We start from the raw sequence: 17,277 nt of genomic DNA on the forward strand, positions 1-17,277 counted from the left end.
TGTCGTCTCCTTTAAAGCAGGCAAGTACTGCTTGCCTGCAGGTTCGTATCTTGCGAATATTAAAAAGTGGTCACAGGAAGACGCGTCGATCTTGGGAAAACTTGGTGCAAGTAGAGATCAGGTGGATATTGTTTTCCTTGCCCTTTCCGCAGAGACAGCATGTTGTTGGTAAGTGTGGCCGTAACCATGGAGGTAAATGGGCCGCTGACGGCAGCAGCCCTAGGCGAAATTTCAGGAACTTCTCTTTTATTTTTTTAGTGAAACCTATCTGAAGATATGTTTGAGGCAAGGATGCAGTGTACGATTGGAGCGTAAGCCAGCCGTGAGACCGCTCTGATAGGGTGGCTTTGTCCTGCAGCAGTGATTCCTTCTGGACTATCTTGTTAACCACCTTTTGAAAACTGCTATAGAGCACTTACCAAAGATCATTTTCATGTTGCGCCACTCCCATGACAAGACACTCACCTTTCTTGACAGTCATCTGTAGTTGAGTATTGACTTTGGAGAATGCATCAATGTGTAGTAACATTGAGCCTGACACATTGCGGATGACACGGCTTGCCATTGTGTGTGACATCACAGACACAGGCTCCGTGGAGAATTGCAGCCTCACTGTGGGCAGCAGGATGTGTCCCAATCATCCGCTAAACCTTGTGGGCCAGTACAGTTTGATTTCCAGATGACAATGTTGTATTGGTGTGGGCCAATGTATGTCCCACATGTTCTGTCAACTGTCCTGTGAGTCTGTTTGCATGGATGCATTTCCCCTAGTGGCAGTATGTCATGTCACTGTCATGTCGTTACCTCAGTGCCGGTGGAAAACACTGCTTTGCTAGCCTTCTCGGTGAGTTGATGTTCACTTTCCATTCCCATGAGGCTGAATGGCAGCAAGACAGAAGTGCTCGTGGTGGGGGGGGCCGTGGGTGTGGTCATCGGCATGGTGGCCTTCCTGTCTAGGGTCGGCTCCGACACCATGTCAGGATCCATCCTTGAAGCGATTCATTCATCTTCTTCCACCCAGCTGGCATTATTCCAGCATTGCAGCTTGAGATGCAATGTCTTCTCAAATATCTCTCTCTTGTGTAGGGGCTTTTAAGCGGAGGTTGGAAACTCAGCAAGGTAGGCAACTTTACTGAATCCTAGGGTACTATATATTCACACTACCCTTGTCGCAATCCTGCATTCTTGGACATTTCAACATGTGGACATCAAGTGGTGTTTTAAAAGACCTTCCCTGGGAGCTCCTGACCCACTCCCAACTGACAAAGTTACCTTATTCCTTCCACTATAACTCCAAAGGGATGTATCCTGTGTTGGCGTGCAGACATCTGAATTTTTTGGGTCAGAGGCCATACACTGGTTCCTGGACAGCAGTGCCAATGTGAGAGTTAAAAAAACAGCAATACCTGTTAGAAAGAAATAGGGGTGATGACACAAAAAGTGGCTGTTTGAAATTAGATTCCTGGTTGAATGAAGTATTCCCCAGGCCAAGCATGAACCACCACTCTAGTCAGTGTAAGCTAAATACGCAAAAAGACAACCTGTGCTCTCCCTCTGGTAGTTTGACACAGAGGAGTCAGGCTCATCTAAAGAGGCAATGTGTCAAGTGTTTGTGCAACATAAACACACACACAGTAACACTATGGAAACACCACAAATAGATTCCATACAGGTTTAGAAAACTAGAGAGTATTTATCTAAGCAAATTAGATCAAAATAATAGTTTTTAAAGCATAAGGGCCATATGTATCAAGTTTTTTTCACATTTGCAAATGGGCAGATTCTCAGAATCGGCCCATTTGAGAATTTGAAAAAGCCTTTTGGGATGTATCATTCCAAAGGCCATCGCAATATAGAGAATTGCAACATTTTGCGAACGCAATTAAGGAATTTTAAATTGCGATTCCTTAAATGCAATTCTCGAAGCACCAGAAATTTGCTATTTGGCCTTAAGGAATTGCAAATTACTATCAACTTCAAGTTGGTGGTAATTTGCGATTTTCTTTAAAAAAGCACTTTTTTTATTTTTTAAAAGTGCCATACATTGCACATACATGCCCTTAGGGCATGCATGTGTGCAAAATGTGCACATATGCATATTTCAGGGGTGCAAAAGGGTGTCCTTTTGTGCACCATTGCAACCTTGAAATTGCATTTTCAATTTGCGATTCTCTAACTGGTAATCACAAATTGGGAATGTCTTCCCATGCATTCCTATGGGTCTCCTAGCCCATAGGAGTGAATGGGAAGGTATTCCTTAATTGCAAATCTCAATTTGCGATTCGCAAATAAGGAATATGTAGGATTCGCAAAAAATTTAGCAAATCCTCCATACATTGCATTTTGCGATTCTTTAATTGCAATTCACTAAAAATTGCAATTTGAGAATCGCAAAACTCTTTGTTGATACATATGGCCCTCAATGCAATAATGGTGCTTAGAGGCCAGTAGGGGTCACAGGGTTACTTGTGGTAATGAGGGACCGGTGCACATCCAAACTTCAGGCCGACCGCGATCGACGACAGGCCAGCTAAAGGACCCAGACAGGTCCTGCTGAAAGAACACCTTGGATGGAGCTTTTGTTAGATTCGAGAGTCTAGTGCATTGTTGTCAAGCCGCTCTAAGGGGTCAGTTGAAGTGAATGCAATGCATCATTGTAGCGCCATGTAAAGCATCATTGCTGAGCTGCGCAGGCTGGGCAGCCTCTGTCATTGGGCAGCCTCTGTCGATGCAAGAGTCGTTTTTTAAGAAAACAACTGCAGGAAAAACTTCTGAGTTCCAGTGCTTGGAGGAGGCACCTCACAAAAGGATATGACTCACAGAAAGTAGAGTCCAGCAGTACCAGCAGAATTATAGGAAGTCTTTTGTGTCCCGGAGACTTCAGAAATCAGAAGGTAAACCAAAAAGCCCTTGAAGATCACTTCGAAAGAAGGCAGAGTACTTCCAGCAGAGTCAGGGATCAGCAGGCAGCAGGGCAACAAGCGGAAAAACAGTCATTCCATAAAAGCAGTCCAGTTGAGTCCTTAAAGCAGCACAGCAGTCCTTCTGACAGAGGTTCAGTTCATCTTCCAGAAATGTCTGATTTTAGGGGGTCAGAGACCCAAAAGTGCCTTTGATGTAGGGGGTGACTAAAGAGATCTCCCTGAAGTGCACATGGATCCATTTCAGCTCAGCCATATCTGCCAGGCTAAGACTTGGGGATAAATCAGTGCATTTTGTTTGGACAAGACACTACCTATTGAAGTTTGTCACCCCCATTCCTCCCTTCCCAGGAAGACCCATCATAATGCAGATGACTGCAGATGAGTGCTCAGAATGCTAATGAGTTATATATGAATGGGGTGACCCGTGAGCACACTGGACCCAGGTAATTATATGGTACATCAAAGGGATGGTCACAGTGGAATTCAATTTCATTCCAACTTGAAAGAGGCAGATTCGAGCATGCATAAAAACAATAATTTACACATCAACACAAGAAATCACTGAATAATTGTGATTTAATTTTCATCACAAACAGAGAAAGTAAGAATGATTCAAAAAGATAATACAATAAATGTACGAATTAGAGTCATAAACTTGGTGCTCAAGAGGAAGGGAAAGGGGGTGAGTGTTTAGGAAAGATTGCATGATGGTGTAAAGGGTGGGAAGGCATTGTGTTGTACATACATCCAAGGATTGTAGTACCTATCCTGGCTATTACTTGGCAACTACATACAAAACAAAACATAACATAGTAGGTACAGATACAGAATCTCTGTCACCTACGTTTGATACAAAACACAATATGTAGACCTTTCAACCCCTGTAATCATAAAGGTGACTTCAGCCTTATTGTGGGGTCTTCATCAGGACCATGGGCAAATCATGAAGGGGGGACGAAAGCACCTGGAATTAATTAAGCAAGCATTAATTAGGTGATGTAAATAAAGGGGCAAAAACAGTGTTTATAGGAGTAAGTAGGGTAATTACCAATGGGATACAGCACAAAGAATCCAGCTGTGTTTTAAAAGGTAGGACCCGTAAGCTCCTAAAAAGTCAGAGACGAAAAAGACAAAATCTACTTTTGGAGTGTGAAGGACGGGACCCTTTAGGGCCACGCGGGTAGTCTACAATCTCCTGCTATGCCTTCCCAAGAATGAAGAGTCTGTCAAATAATAGAGAATACAAACTTACTTTGTAAGTTATATACTCTGCAGAGGAGCCCAGTCAGGATTTCCCCATAAGATGTCTGCCGAGGGTGACTTATGCCCCAGGGCACGCTGATACATAATAAACCCTTCTGGAGATTACGGCCACACCTCTAATGGAAAGTTACCGGCTTGAATCGGGCATGAACAAACGAGGTACAGAGAGATGGGCTACCACTTGCCAGATGGGTGCACTATCAGAACTCCAAGGTATGCAAACATAATATCGAGTTTTAAATATCGATATGCCATAATATCGATATTTAAATTTCGATGTGACAGAATATCGACCTGCAAGATTATCATCAATAAGAATATTGACAAGCAGGTAAGAAATATCATTTTATTTAATATTGAAGTTAGTAATATCGTAAGTAACAATATTGTTGTTTATAATATAGAAAATAAATTGGCGTCTGGATGTTAGTAAATGTGTTAAAAGTATAGCTTATTTTTCTAATGTGTGTTTTAATTTTTTTACAAGTAATTAATTTATGTAAATTAATTTTTGTGTATTTTAGTTCAGTAGTTCTTTAGTTCTGTAGCGGGTTGTGGGTTTAAAGGGAAATAGGGTGGAAGTAATTTAATTCATATTAATTCAGTAATAATTGTGTTAATATATATTTGTGTAGCTAATCATTTATATTGTTAATTGTGTTATTTAATTTGTTATTAATTAATTTTTAATTGGTTATTAATAATTCATTGGTACATATGTTATTTGTGTAATGGTTTTAGGAGAGGGTTGTGGTTTCATAGGGGAGTACGGTGGGAAGTAATTTAGTTATAATTAATCAATCAATAATTGTAATACCTAATAGTTATGTAGTTAATATTTTATATTGTTAATTGTGTTAAACACATGTTAATACTTAGTTATGAATTGGATATGAATTATTAATAATTAATTGGTAAATATGTTAATTGTGCAATTTTTTTTAGGAGTGGGCTGTAAGTTGGTAGGGGAGTAGGGTGGGATGTAATTTAATTGTAATTAATTATTTGATAATTGTATTAATTAATATTTATGTAGTTAATCTTTTATATTGAATTATTAAATGTTATTAATTAGTTACAAATTGGATATCAATTATTAATAATGAATCTGTACAAATGTTAATTGTGTAATGTTTTTAGGAGTGGGCTGTGAGTTGATAGGGGAGTAGAGTAGGAAGTAATTTAATGTTAATAAATTTTTTATATAATATTTATTAAAAGTTATGTTATAGTGTTAATTGTGTGATATAATTAATTTTTGATGCTTTAGAAATTGCTTGTTTATTGCTGATAATTAAATAATTATTTTTTATTAATTTTGTTAATTGTGTAATATTTTACAATATTGGTGGTGTTGTTTATAGGGGAATATGGTGGGAGGTAAATTATTTTTGACCAATTAATTATTTCTTAATTATTGTTAAATATTTTGCAGGAGTGGCAATACTAAATTATTCCCCTCTGCTTTCCTACTGTTGCATTTGCTGGAGTGGGAATAGTAAAGTAATTCCCTTCCTGCTATCCAACACTTTTCCTACTGTTGCAATTACTGGAGTGGGAATATTAGTTGTTACCCCTCCACTATCCAACATTTTCCCTACTGTTACACTTGTTGGAGTGGGAATAGTAATTGTTATCCAGCCGCTTTCCAACACTTTCCCTACTGTTACACTTGTTAGAGTGGGAATATACATTTTTACATCTCCGCTATCCAACACTTTCCCTACTGTTGCACTCACTGGAGTGGGAATAGTAATTTTTACCCACCTGCTATCACAGACTTTCCCTACTGTTGCACTCACTGGAGTAGGAATAGTACATTCCACCCTTCCACTATCCAACAATTTCCCTACTGTTACACTTGTATTGTGGAAATAATAATGTTTACCTCTCCGCTAGCCAACTGTTTCCCTACTGTTGCACTCACTGGAGTGGGAATCGTAATTTTTACCCACCGGTAACCAACACTTTCCATAATGTTGCATTTGCTGAAGTGGGAATAGTAATTTTTACCCCACCACTATCCACTACTTTCCCTACTGTTACACTTGTTGGTGTGGGACTATTAATTTATACCTCTCCGCTATCCAACACTTTCTCTACTGTTTCACTCACTGGAGTGGGAATAGTAACGTTTAGCACCTGACACTCATACACTTGTGACAGTAGAATTCTTTCAGGATAGGGCAACCTTCCTCCTGGGTAAATACCCTCAGCAATCCTTTTCAGTGTCCTAGGGCAGTGCACCAGTGTTCTCTAATCTAAAACAGGCACCAGAGGCACAGCGCTTTCACCCTAGGCTCAAGTCCTTCCCTAATTCCTGAATTGCTCTGCTGGTGCACTGTCCTTCTGTCAGGCCACAGATTGCGCCTGGTATGCCCAGGCTCCTCTTTATTAACAAACAGAGGTAAGAACTCAGATTTAGCTTGGGATTGGGACTTAGGTTGTTGTATTCCAGGAGTCGGAGCTTCCGGGTGGCCCATATCTCAGAGGGGGGAGGACTTAAATAAGGCCTTGTCGCTCTCCTTGTCTTTCTGTTCCCTTCTTAGCCGGCCGTCATAGAAAGGAACTAAGTGGGGAACCAGCTCACCTTCCTGGTCGGCAATCCCGTCTTGCACCCAGGCATTGTGGGGAAGCGGGAGGGGCACCCTCTTTACGTGGGAGGTGTGCAACCAATTCTTCCAGCCTTCCAACTTGATGGCGGTGCAGGTGGCCAACAACACCTGGGTAAGCCCCTTCCACCTCGGCTCCAGACAGGTCTTGCACTGAAAATGTTGCACCATTACATAATCCCGGGGCTGTAGTTGATGTTCGGGCCCCCCTGGCACTGGTTGCAGAGTGGAGTGTACCTGTTGGTGAACAAAACAAAGGCCTTCAGACAATTGGCACAAATAGTCTATCAACAGAGGGTACTCTATCTCAGAAAAACGTTTGGGTCTTGGGACCCACCAGACAGTGGCAGGGCACCCAAAGACGACTTCATAGGAAGACAGCCCTGTCCTGCAATGCGCTGGCACCCTTGTGGAAAACAATGCTAAGGGCAAAGCATCTGGCTATTACAATCCTGTGTTTATATGAATTTTCGCATATCTTCAGCTTGAGAGTGCCATTGTAATTCTCAACAAGGCCTTCTAATTGGGGTGGTTTCCAGCATGGAACTTCTGCGTGATTTGTAAGCCCTTGCACACCACATCAATGACTTTGGCATTTAAATTGCTCCCATTGTCACTGCAGATCACGAGTAATAGTTTAAAAGTGCCTTTGCCATTGCCATGGCTGTCAGCGTCAAGGCCACTCCTCTGATTACGTTTGATGCCAAAAAGGGGTCCACCTCCAGACTCCCCCAACTCTGGATAGTAGTAGCACAGAGTAGTAAGGTAGTCAGGCGAGGGAAAAAATGTATGAGGGAAGGACCCTCGAAAAGTGGGAGACCTGAAACAAAAGAAGACAGTTTTAATACAAATACTGTTAAACTTACTACTCTCATAAATTCTCACTAGAGCTCGCTAGTACCTGTCCACTGGCCTAGGGATTCTGTGTCTTTACATAAATCATGTGATAATTCAGCTTCTGACTTCAAAGCTTTACTACAGTGACAAATCACAACATTACATATATCACTTGACATTCATACGCTTTCTAAAGAACGGGAAAAAGATACATAAGCATACATACCCTGCAAACATTCATCCAGGAGTAAACAGAACACAGCTCAAAAGAAAGGGGCCTCCTTCCTCTCCAAGAGTGGATGTAAAAACGAACCCAAAGGAAAGAAGCGGCTCTAATGACGAGCAGATCTCCAAACAGAGACGTGGGAACAAAATAAGAAACTCAGAGTCCAAATGTACGAAGCAATGCAATCCTCAGTGTAAGGAAAAACCAAATATTACTTAGGTGCTTTCTTCAGCGCGAGACAAAAGGGAAACAGTTTCAATTGATCCACAAGAATAGACCACAGTCTTTTCCCGGCCACCGAATGAAGGACTTCAAAGGCTGGAGTCCCTTGAAATACAAGCGCTTCCAATAGCGCGGAAGTGAGTGGCACCAAACAAACAAACAATGAGCAAGGTCGGGGCGCATTTACGTCAACGCGAAATCCCGAACAGAATTGTAGTCCCGATAAGTGCTTCCTTCAGCGCTAAGTTTATTAGCCAAATTCAGGAAGAGTAGAATCCGAAAGGATGAAAAACAAACAAACCGTCTTCATTTCAAGTCTTAAGTAGTGCTCAGCGCAGCGAACGAAGAAAGAGTTTCTTCAGAAAGGAAACGCGCTGAGACAGCGCGTTCGGAAACCTCCGGCGAAGGTCACTGCCCAGCTGATTCAAGGAAGGGGAGCCTCCACGCAAACCCGCGTGAGACCCGGGACAAGGAGAACTGGAACTATGGCACATTACTCGCACCACCGCCCTGGCGTTGCTGACTAACATAGACGATGCTCCTCCCCTACAGGCTATCTGGGAGATGTAGTCCCGAGTGTTGCTACTAAAACCAGGTAGGCGCTCTGAATACTGTCGGTCCAAAGTCAGCGCCTGACAGTATTCCCTCCTCCCAAGCGCCTCCTAGACCCAGGCTTACCAGGACAGCGTGAATGGAACGCTCTCACTGCCCGAGGAGCATGGATATTTGTAGAGGGTTCCCACGAATCATCCTCCAGACCATAGCCCTTCCAGGCGACAAGATACCAAAGCCTGCCCCACCTGTACTTGGAATCCAACACCTTCCGCACCTCATATTCCAGTTGCCCATCCCGAAGCACAGGGGGCACAGCCCGTCTAGTCGCCCCCACAGCAGGCTTCAACAGACTACAATGGAACACCGGGTGCAGCCGCATAGATGCTGGCAACTTCAGTTTGTATGCTATGGAGCCCACTGGGCGCACCACAGAGAAAGGACCGATGAACCGAGGATGGAAAACACTGCGGTAACGAAAGCAAATGTTCTTGGTGTACAACCACACTCGATCCCCAGCCCCGTAGATAGGACCTTCCTGACGTGTTCGATCAGCCCACTTCTTATACCTCATCTTTGCGACATCCAGATTGTGACGAAGTTGGACATGCAGGGCCTGCAAGCGTTTGATCAGAACTGCCACCGTGAGTTGATCCGCAATATCACAAGGCACTGTGAGTGGAAGGACCTTAGCATGGAAACCATGATTGGCCCGGAAAGGGGATTCCTTAATAGAACTTTGCCAAGAATTGTTGTATGACAACTCCGCTAACCACAACAGGTCCACCCATGAGTCGCCAGTTTCTTTCGCATAGCATCGGAGATAGGTCTTAAGAGTCTGATTCAGCCTTTCCGTCTGGCAGTCTGTTTGTGGATGAAAACTCATCGAGGTGGCCGCTTCAATCCGGAGTGCTTTGCACCACATCTTCCAGAATCTGGCTATGAATTGTGGACCACGATCGGAGACAATGACTCTGGGAAGCCCATGCAGTTTCACCACCTGTGACAGCAATAACTGAGCAGTTTGACCAGCCGTAGGTAGGTTCTTACAGGGGAGGAAATGTCCCATGTTAGTGAGGCTGTCTACTACCACCATGATGGCTTCGCAACCTTGGTCTTTAGGCAGGCCTACCACAAAGTCCAAACTAATCGTATGCCATGGTTGCGTAGGGGTAGGCATGGGAACCAATTTGCCCTTGGCTTTACATGTCTCTCCTTTAGCTTGAGCACAGATATCACACTGTTAAATCCAACGATCGATGTCGTTCTTCATGTGTTCCCACCAGAACTGTCTCTGAATGAGCTGCAGGGTCTTTTCGCCTCCAGAGTGTCCAGCCAACATTGAGTCGTGACACCAGTTAAACACCTTCAATCTAGTCTCTACTGAGGGTAGGTATTTTCACAGAATGGCAGTCCATGTTTGAGAGTTCTTGATGCACTGGAGCTGACCCATTGTTTCCATCCTTCTAGATTTCTCTGGTTCTTGACCTCGTTTAGAAAGTTCTCCATGGTGAGGGAGCACATCACCTTCTCAGGTGATATGATGGCTTCGGGAGCTGATGTGTCTGTCTTCAGTACATCCTCCTGTCTGGATAGAGCGTCAGCTTTTCTGTTGTCAGACCCTGGTCGCAATGTCACTACAAAGTCGAACTCCGCAAAGAAAAGCATCCATCGCATTTGACATTGTGTGAGGTGCCGAGCTGTCTTCATATATTGTAAATTACAGTGGTCGTGTAGACCGTGACTGGATGTTTGGCCCCCCATAAGTAATGCCGCCATTCTTCAAAAGCTTACTTGATGGCCAACAACTATACATGGGCGAATTTTGCGAATCTCGCGTTCGCGAATTTTGCGGATTTGCGAACTCGCAATCTGCAAAATCCGCGAATTCTTGCGAATTTGCGTTTTTTTTTTTTGTGTTCGCAAGGATTTCTGCCAGTTCGCGAGGGTTTCGTACCAGTTCGCAATTGCGAACTTACATTTCGGCGCGCAACGGTCGCGATTATGTTGTTTCTACAGCCAAGACATCCATGAGCTGATACAGGACCACAAAATAGATATCATGTTCATGACGGAAACATGGATGGGCCAAGCATCCGATCCGGATCTTGTCATAGCCGTTCCTGCGGGGTTTACCACCTATAGACTGGACAGGCAAACCAAGAAAAAAGGCGGTGGTATTGCCATCATTGCCCGTGACACCTATATTGTAAGGTACACGATAATTCCCCAGACTTCTTGTGAAGCCTTAGAATTCGCAATCAAACTGACCCCTTCCTACACCTTTAAAGGGATCCTCCTTTATCGACCCCCGGGGCCCAGAACTGATTTCCTGGGGGCTCATAGGTCTTTTTTGGGAACATCCGCGCTGGACAACTCCTTCACCATTCTAGGTGATTTCAATTTTCATTTTGACGTGCCCGACAATCCCAACACAGCTACGCTTTTAGCCGACATGTCCACCTTTGGTCTATTTCCCCTGGTTCATTCCCCTATGCATGAAGGAGGTCACACACTAGACGGCATTTTTTCTAATGCCACAGGCCTCAAACTCACAGAAATACTTCCCTTAATTTGGTCGGATCATCACCTCATCCTGGCATCATTACAAGTGGACAACCCCCTGGTCGACAAACCCCACCCCAATCCCCGTCTCCCCTACTTGGCATGGGATGATTTAGATGTATGTAGGTTGAAAACTTTGCTCAATGACACCCTCCCCACACTATCCCCCGACCCTAATAACGCCACTTCCCAATTTTACAACTGGGTAAGCTCGGCAGCAAAAGACCTAGTCAGAGTTAAACAACGGTCACGCAATAGATCTACCCCTTCGGCCCGTGGTACACGGAGGAACTGCGTACTCAAAAGCAACAGTGTCGAAATAGAGAGAGACACTGGCGGAAGGACTACACTCCCAAAACCAAATTCCTATACAAGGAGTCTGTAGCAAAATACAAACATCTTATCTTGGATGCAAAAAAAAGCACTATTGCAATAAAATAGAAACCGCTCAAAACTCCAATAAATGCCTATATGAGACCACTAAACAATTAGCAGGTCTCTCTGTGGATCTCACACCTCTCCCGTCCCAAATTCTCTGTGACGCTCTATCAAAGTTCTTCTTCATCAAAGTTAACGACATTTACAGGGTCTTCGCTAATAACGTAACCCTCTCCCACAGACCATCAATTCATCCTGAAGGACCCATTCTCTCGCAGTTCAGGAGGTTACGTGTCCGCAGGTGCTAAAAACTATATCCACCATCAAATCCGGCTCGGCCCTTGACCCTTGCCCCTTGAAGGTCTTGAGACCAATCATGGATGCAGTTCTACCCACAATAACCAATATCTGCAATTCCATGTTTAGCACTGGTATTTATCCCGAGACATTAAAGAAAACCCTAATAAAGCCGCTGCTCAAAAAAAACATCCTTGATAAAGAAGAACTCAAAAGTTACCGCCCCGTTGCCAGTCTCCCACTATTAGCAAAAATAGTGGAGAAAATCATGAATGTCCAACTTTCCTCCTTTATCGAGGAAAATAAATGCCTTGATGAATCACAGTTTGGCTTCCGTCGCTTCCACGGAACTGAGACGGCCTTGGTCAAAGCGGCGGACGACATCAGATCCATCCGGGATGCGGGAGGCACTGCCGTCCTGATATTACTGGATCTGTCGGCGGCCTTTGACACGGTCGACCATACCACCTTGGTCGACCGTGTCGAGAGCATAGGCATTCAAGGCAATGCCAAAAATCTTCTTGCCTCCTTCCTGGCCAATAGGACCCAGGTCGTCACTGTGGGACCTTTTGAATCCTCCCCCTGTCACTACCATGTGGAGTCCCCCAAGGCTCATCCCTCAGTCCGACACTATTTAACATTTATGTGTCGGACCTTGCCAATGTCATCAGGGCACACGGGATGAGCCTTACTTCATACGCTGATGACACTCAACTGGTCCTTGCCATCAAAAATGAGGGGCTTCAGAAAGCCAACATGTTCAACCAGGGCATGTCGGCAATCAGGAACTGGATGTCACACAATTGTCTGAAGCTAAACTCCGACAAATCGGAGGTTGTAATTTTTGGCAATCTCTCCCCGGAGTGGTCCCCCCTTTGGTGGCCGTCACCCATGGGCCAGTCCCCAGACCCGGTTGACAAGGTGAGGAACCTGGGAGTCATGTTCGACAACCGTCTGAACTTCTTACCACATGCCAACCAGATATCCTCCTCAGCCTTTCATAAACTAAGGCTCATCAAAAAAATTCTGCCCTTTCTACCTGAAAACACTGCAAAAACGTTGGTAAGCTCCCTGGTGCTCTCTACCCTAGACTATTGTAACGCTCTGTTTCTAGGGGCCCAGGAGAGAATGTTAACGAAAATGCAGTCTATACAAAATGCGGCCGCCAGGCTCCTAGGGCGAATTCCCAAATTCCATCCGGTTTCACCCACCTTAAGACAGCTTCATTGGCTTCCGGTGAGGAAGAGGATAAAGTTCAAATCCCTGTGCCTGGTATACAAGGCTTTACACAATGCTGGCCCAGTGTTCTTCATTCAGAACCTAACCCCCTACTGTCCACCTAGAACACTGCGCTCCTCCAGCTCTTTGGAACTGGTGATCCCCCGAACTAAATCTGTCAACTGGGGCGACAGAAGATTCCTTGTGGCCGCTCCAAAACTATGGAACACATTGCCTCATTCGATCAAGACCAGCACATCCCTTTGGTCTTTCCGCAAAAACCTCAAAACCTGGCTTTTTAATCAATGAACTCCCAGTCCCCTTGTTGGCTAAACATTGCAGTTACCTAGCGCTGAGATGCCCACGGGCCTTCGTTTCGCGCTTTACAAATGTTTCTATAAATAAATAAATACGTCTGGTTCATCATCACAGGTTCCCAGCACCCTCTGTCTCACCACTGCAACCCTCTGTTACATCAATGCCACCCTCTGGTTCATCATTACTGTAGATTATGGGGGGGAAAAGCAAGCACACCAGCCCTGCTTCAACTGACATGAATTAATTTGGGGTTAGTTTATTAATGTGTCACTGTTTTAAAATTCCAGTCTGGCACCTGCTTCCTTATCTGTAATTTTGCTTTCTGTTGCAGTGCATTTTTCCCCAGGACCTTTGTGGCCTACTTGTAGCTATTCTATGAGCCTGCTGTGAGGGTCAGAGCAGGGTCATACAATTGTTGCAACTAGCAACTGAATTCTGGAGGGGCCCCAGTCAGGAAGCACTACAGGGAATTGTTACTAATGATGAGTTTGAACTCTTGCCCCTGCCGAGTGCTTTCAGTTTTGAAAAACTTGTTTTTCTGCAATTTCGCGGGGTTCAGGGGGCGCGAACACACGCGAGATCGGATTCGGAAGCCGCAAATTTGTGCGAATATGCAATTTGGTTTTTTTGCGGCGTGTTAGTTGGCAAGGTTTTGTGCGTTTTTGCAAGCCGCTCGTAGCGCAAGGCGCGAAGTTACCCTCGCGGTCGTTCAAGGGCGCAGCCATCTTGTTTGCCTGACGTATTTCCGTTTCCGGGCGCGAAGTGTAATCTCGCAAAGTCTGCAGCTTGCCAGTACAGTTTCGCGCGTGTTCGCAAGGAAAATCTTGCGCGAACTTACCCGCGCGGTCGTGAACGGGCGCGGCCATCTTGTTTCTCATTCATTGCTATGGTTCTGGGAATGGTCTTTGTATCCTCTGTCAATCTCTGCCATCCTTTGCTTGTTTGAAGTTTTTTTTGATCTATTTTACTTATTATCTATCCCTCTATTTTTCTAGCCCTATATTTTTGTGTTTACTGCTACTTTTGGTTAATTTTAAACTACTTTTTTAAACTCTTTTCTTTTCTTCTCTTCCCTATTCTATTTTCTTTATTCCTTTCCGCCCAGACCATGGTGAAGGGAGCCGGGAAGCATCCGAGAAGGGGAAGGGTCCTGCACCCCGTGTCTGGCTCCCGTGCGGGCGTTTGAGGGGGGAGCTAGTGATGCCACGGGAGATCTTTACCCCGGAGGAGGTGGGCCAACTCATTTTTTATGTTCAGCGCCGCCTCCCCAGGACCATCATGGGAGGCGGCAAGATCAGTGCCGGGTACGGGGCCCGGGAGCGCCGGAAGCGGTGGGAGAAGGAGTGCCAGGCCATTTACCACCACTCTCGGGTCTGGCGCACCTACAACCAGGCCACCCACCGCTGGACGGATGTCCTGACCCGTGAGCGAGATCTGCTCGACCTCCTTGGCCTTGAGATCCCCGGGCTTGGTGAGTAGTAGTAGCTATTTCTTTACTACTATGTTTTCTCCTGCTGTGTTATTATATTGCAAATTTTTGTTTTTTACCAAGAGCAATAATGCTGCTCATTACATTGTAGGTAAATTATATTTCAAAATCTTCTGTGCATTTCAGGTACACTGCTCTCCTTCTTCTCAGTAGTGTTGCTACTATGCTTATTTGTTTTAGATTTTGTGTTCATTTCATTGGCCTGTGAAATTATGTATGAGTGTAGTTTAAAGAACTGCGTAATGCTACACACTAAGGTTCAGATTTTTAATTACCGGCGCATCCCTGCAAAGTAGCAGGGATGCGCCAGTAATTGTGCGTCACGCCACCATCACCCATGGTGCGCCGTATTTACAATGCGGCGCACCATGGGCCCAAAACGTCACCAAAGCGTTACGCATCTGTGGCGTAAAGGCGGCGCATTGCTGGAGTTGCGTCGCAACGATGGTGCAGCTCCATCAATGCTCTGGGGTGCCCTATCTCCCCAATGCTGCGTCAAGCCGTATGTGTGCTTCAAGCAGGCGCAGGGTTTGAGTCACGCATCATTGTCCTCAAAGTGACTGATTGAAATCTTTTAGATTTCCCTCAGCCACTTTTAGGATGTGTTCCTGCGCAGGAACGCCCTCCCTTGTGCCGGAACGCCCCCTATTGGCGCAGGGCTTTACAACGTGATGCATCTCCCATATGCGTCACGTTGTTAATATACGCCGCACCATTGCGCCTCTTTTGTGCTGTCGCTGCGTCACAAAAGTCACGCAACAATGGAGCAAAAGAGCCGCAAGGGGCTTCTAAATCAGCCCCTACAGACTCAAGTCCAGTCCTTCCTTTGTACACATGGCGATAAGAAGAAATAGTGATGGTGGATTAATAGTTTGAGTATTTTAATGACTGGTTAATGTAGTAGGAAACTTTAGTGTTGTCGCTGATCTTCAATCACGATGGACTTTGGCTGTCACTTTGCGTGCTGCGGACTGCTGCCTGCCAATCCTAGGCACACCTTTTTAGTACTTTGTTTAGTGAGTTACATAGGGTAGTTTCCAATTAGACGGTCCGCAAATCAAGCAATACTAAAGTAATAACGTAGTCAACCACATGAGATTGGTCAATAATATATCCCGTGGAGTCGTTCCCTATTTGCTATTTCGCAAACATATTTTGTTAGTTCTTTTGAAATGTTTGATTTGGTTGAGAAATATCATCCATGTTTTCTGTTTTTCTTTCTTTCATGTTGTACATCAGCTTCCCCCAGGGGCAAGAGGAGGACACAGGAGGAGGGGGAGGAGGGTGCTGTTGACGATGCAGGCCAGGACCGGGCATGTGAGGGCTCCTTTGCTGGCCCCATTAAGTTTTAATTTTAATATAGAGTACTTATTTTTTCCTAGCGTTCTTCATTCGATTTTTTCTAAATCGTCTTTGATCTTCGTGTAGACAGGATCTAAATTCTTATCCTGCCTCGACTATGACTCTGTGTGGTATTACTAGAATATTCTTATTAGTCTGTCTGTGTAGCTAACTAAGATTGCACATTTGGCATTTCCATTGGACTCCCATTCTAGTCAGCAATAGCTCTATGCACTGAGTGCAGTCCTCTGGGATTTTCCATAATGTCTTTTCAAGTATTCTAAATGTTTATGCTTTGACCATTGCCAACAAAAAAAAGGTGAATGACCACCAAGAAAGAATAAGATACTACTTTACTTTTGGTTTGGATAGGAGGACAATCCATTCTACTACTGTTGCAGGGACAAATCTGCACAAACAGAACTATGGACACTAAATAATGCATTGCTTAGCTTATCAATTATAAGAAGTGCTGTTAGACTTTCCACATACCTCAGTGATAACAGACTTTGTAGTTGAACCCCCAATCTCCTTACTGACTAGATAGTGTGGCAGAGTCATTTAGCTCCCAAAGTCACCGATGGCAGAGGCACGGACTCATGCTTGCAAAAATTCCAAAACCTTTAGCTCATCCACTCTAGTCTGGAGGACCAAAAACCACAGAGTCTATTTAAGTTTAAAAGCTTTATTAAAAGTAAACACATTTATTAAAATCAAGTTTGTCATAAAAGTGAACGTGTAACTGAAAATGGAAAAGTGCTTTGTGCTGACGATTAATTGGACACATTTCTTGTGGTCGAGCCGAGCTCTCACCTAGTTTGAACTTGATCCTGCTCGTGTTCTTAGAAGTCATACTTCTGTCTGTTAGGAGAAAAAGTGGTGCGTGTTAAAAAGTAAAAAGCAAACATTCATCAGTTGTGCCAAAAAGTGCAGCAAGACAACAGCCTTCCCTGGAAAAAGGGACATTTTTACTCTAGAGTACACAGTCATAAATTATTAAATTGTATACTGTTTTTTTCACATTTCTTTCTTCCT

The sequence above is a fragment of the Lissotriton vulgaris genome, chromosome 9 (assembly GCF_964263255.1).
Source record: "Lissotriton vulgaris chromosome 9, aLisVul1.2, whole genome shotgun sequence".
Taxonomy (NCBI): Eukaryota; Metazoa; Chordata; class Amphibia; order Caudata; family Salamandridae; genus Lissotriton; species Lissotriton vulgaris.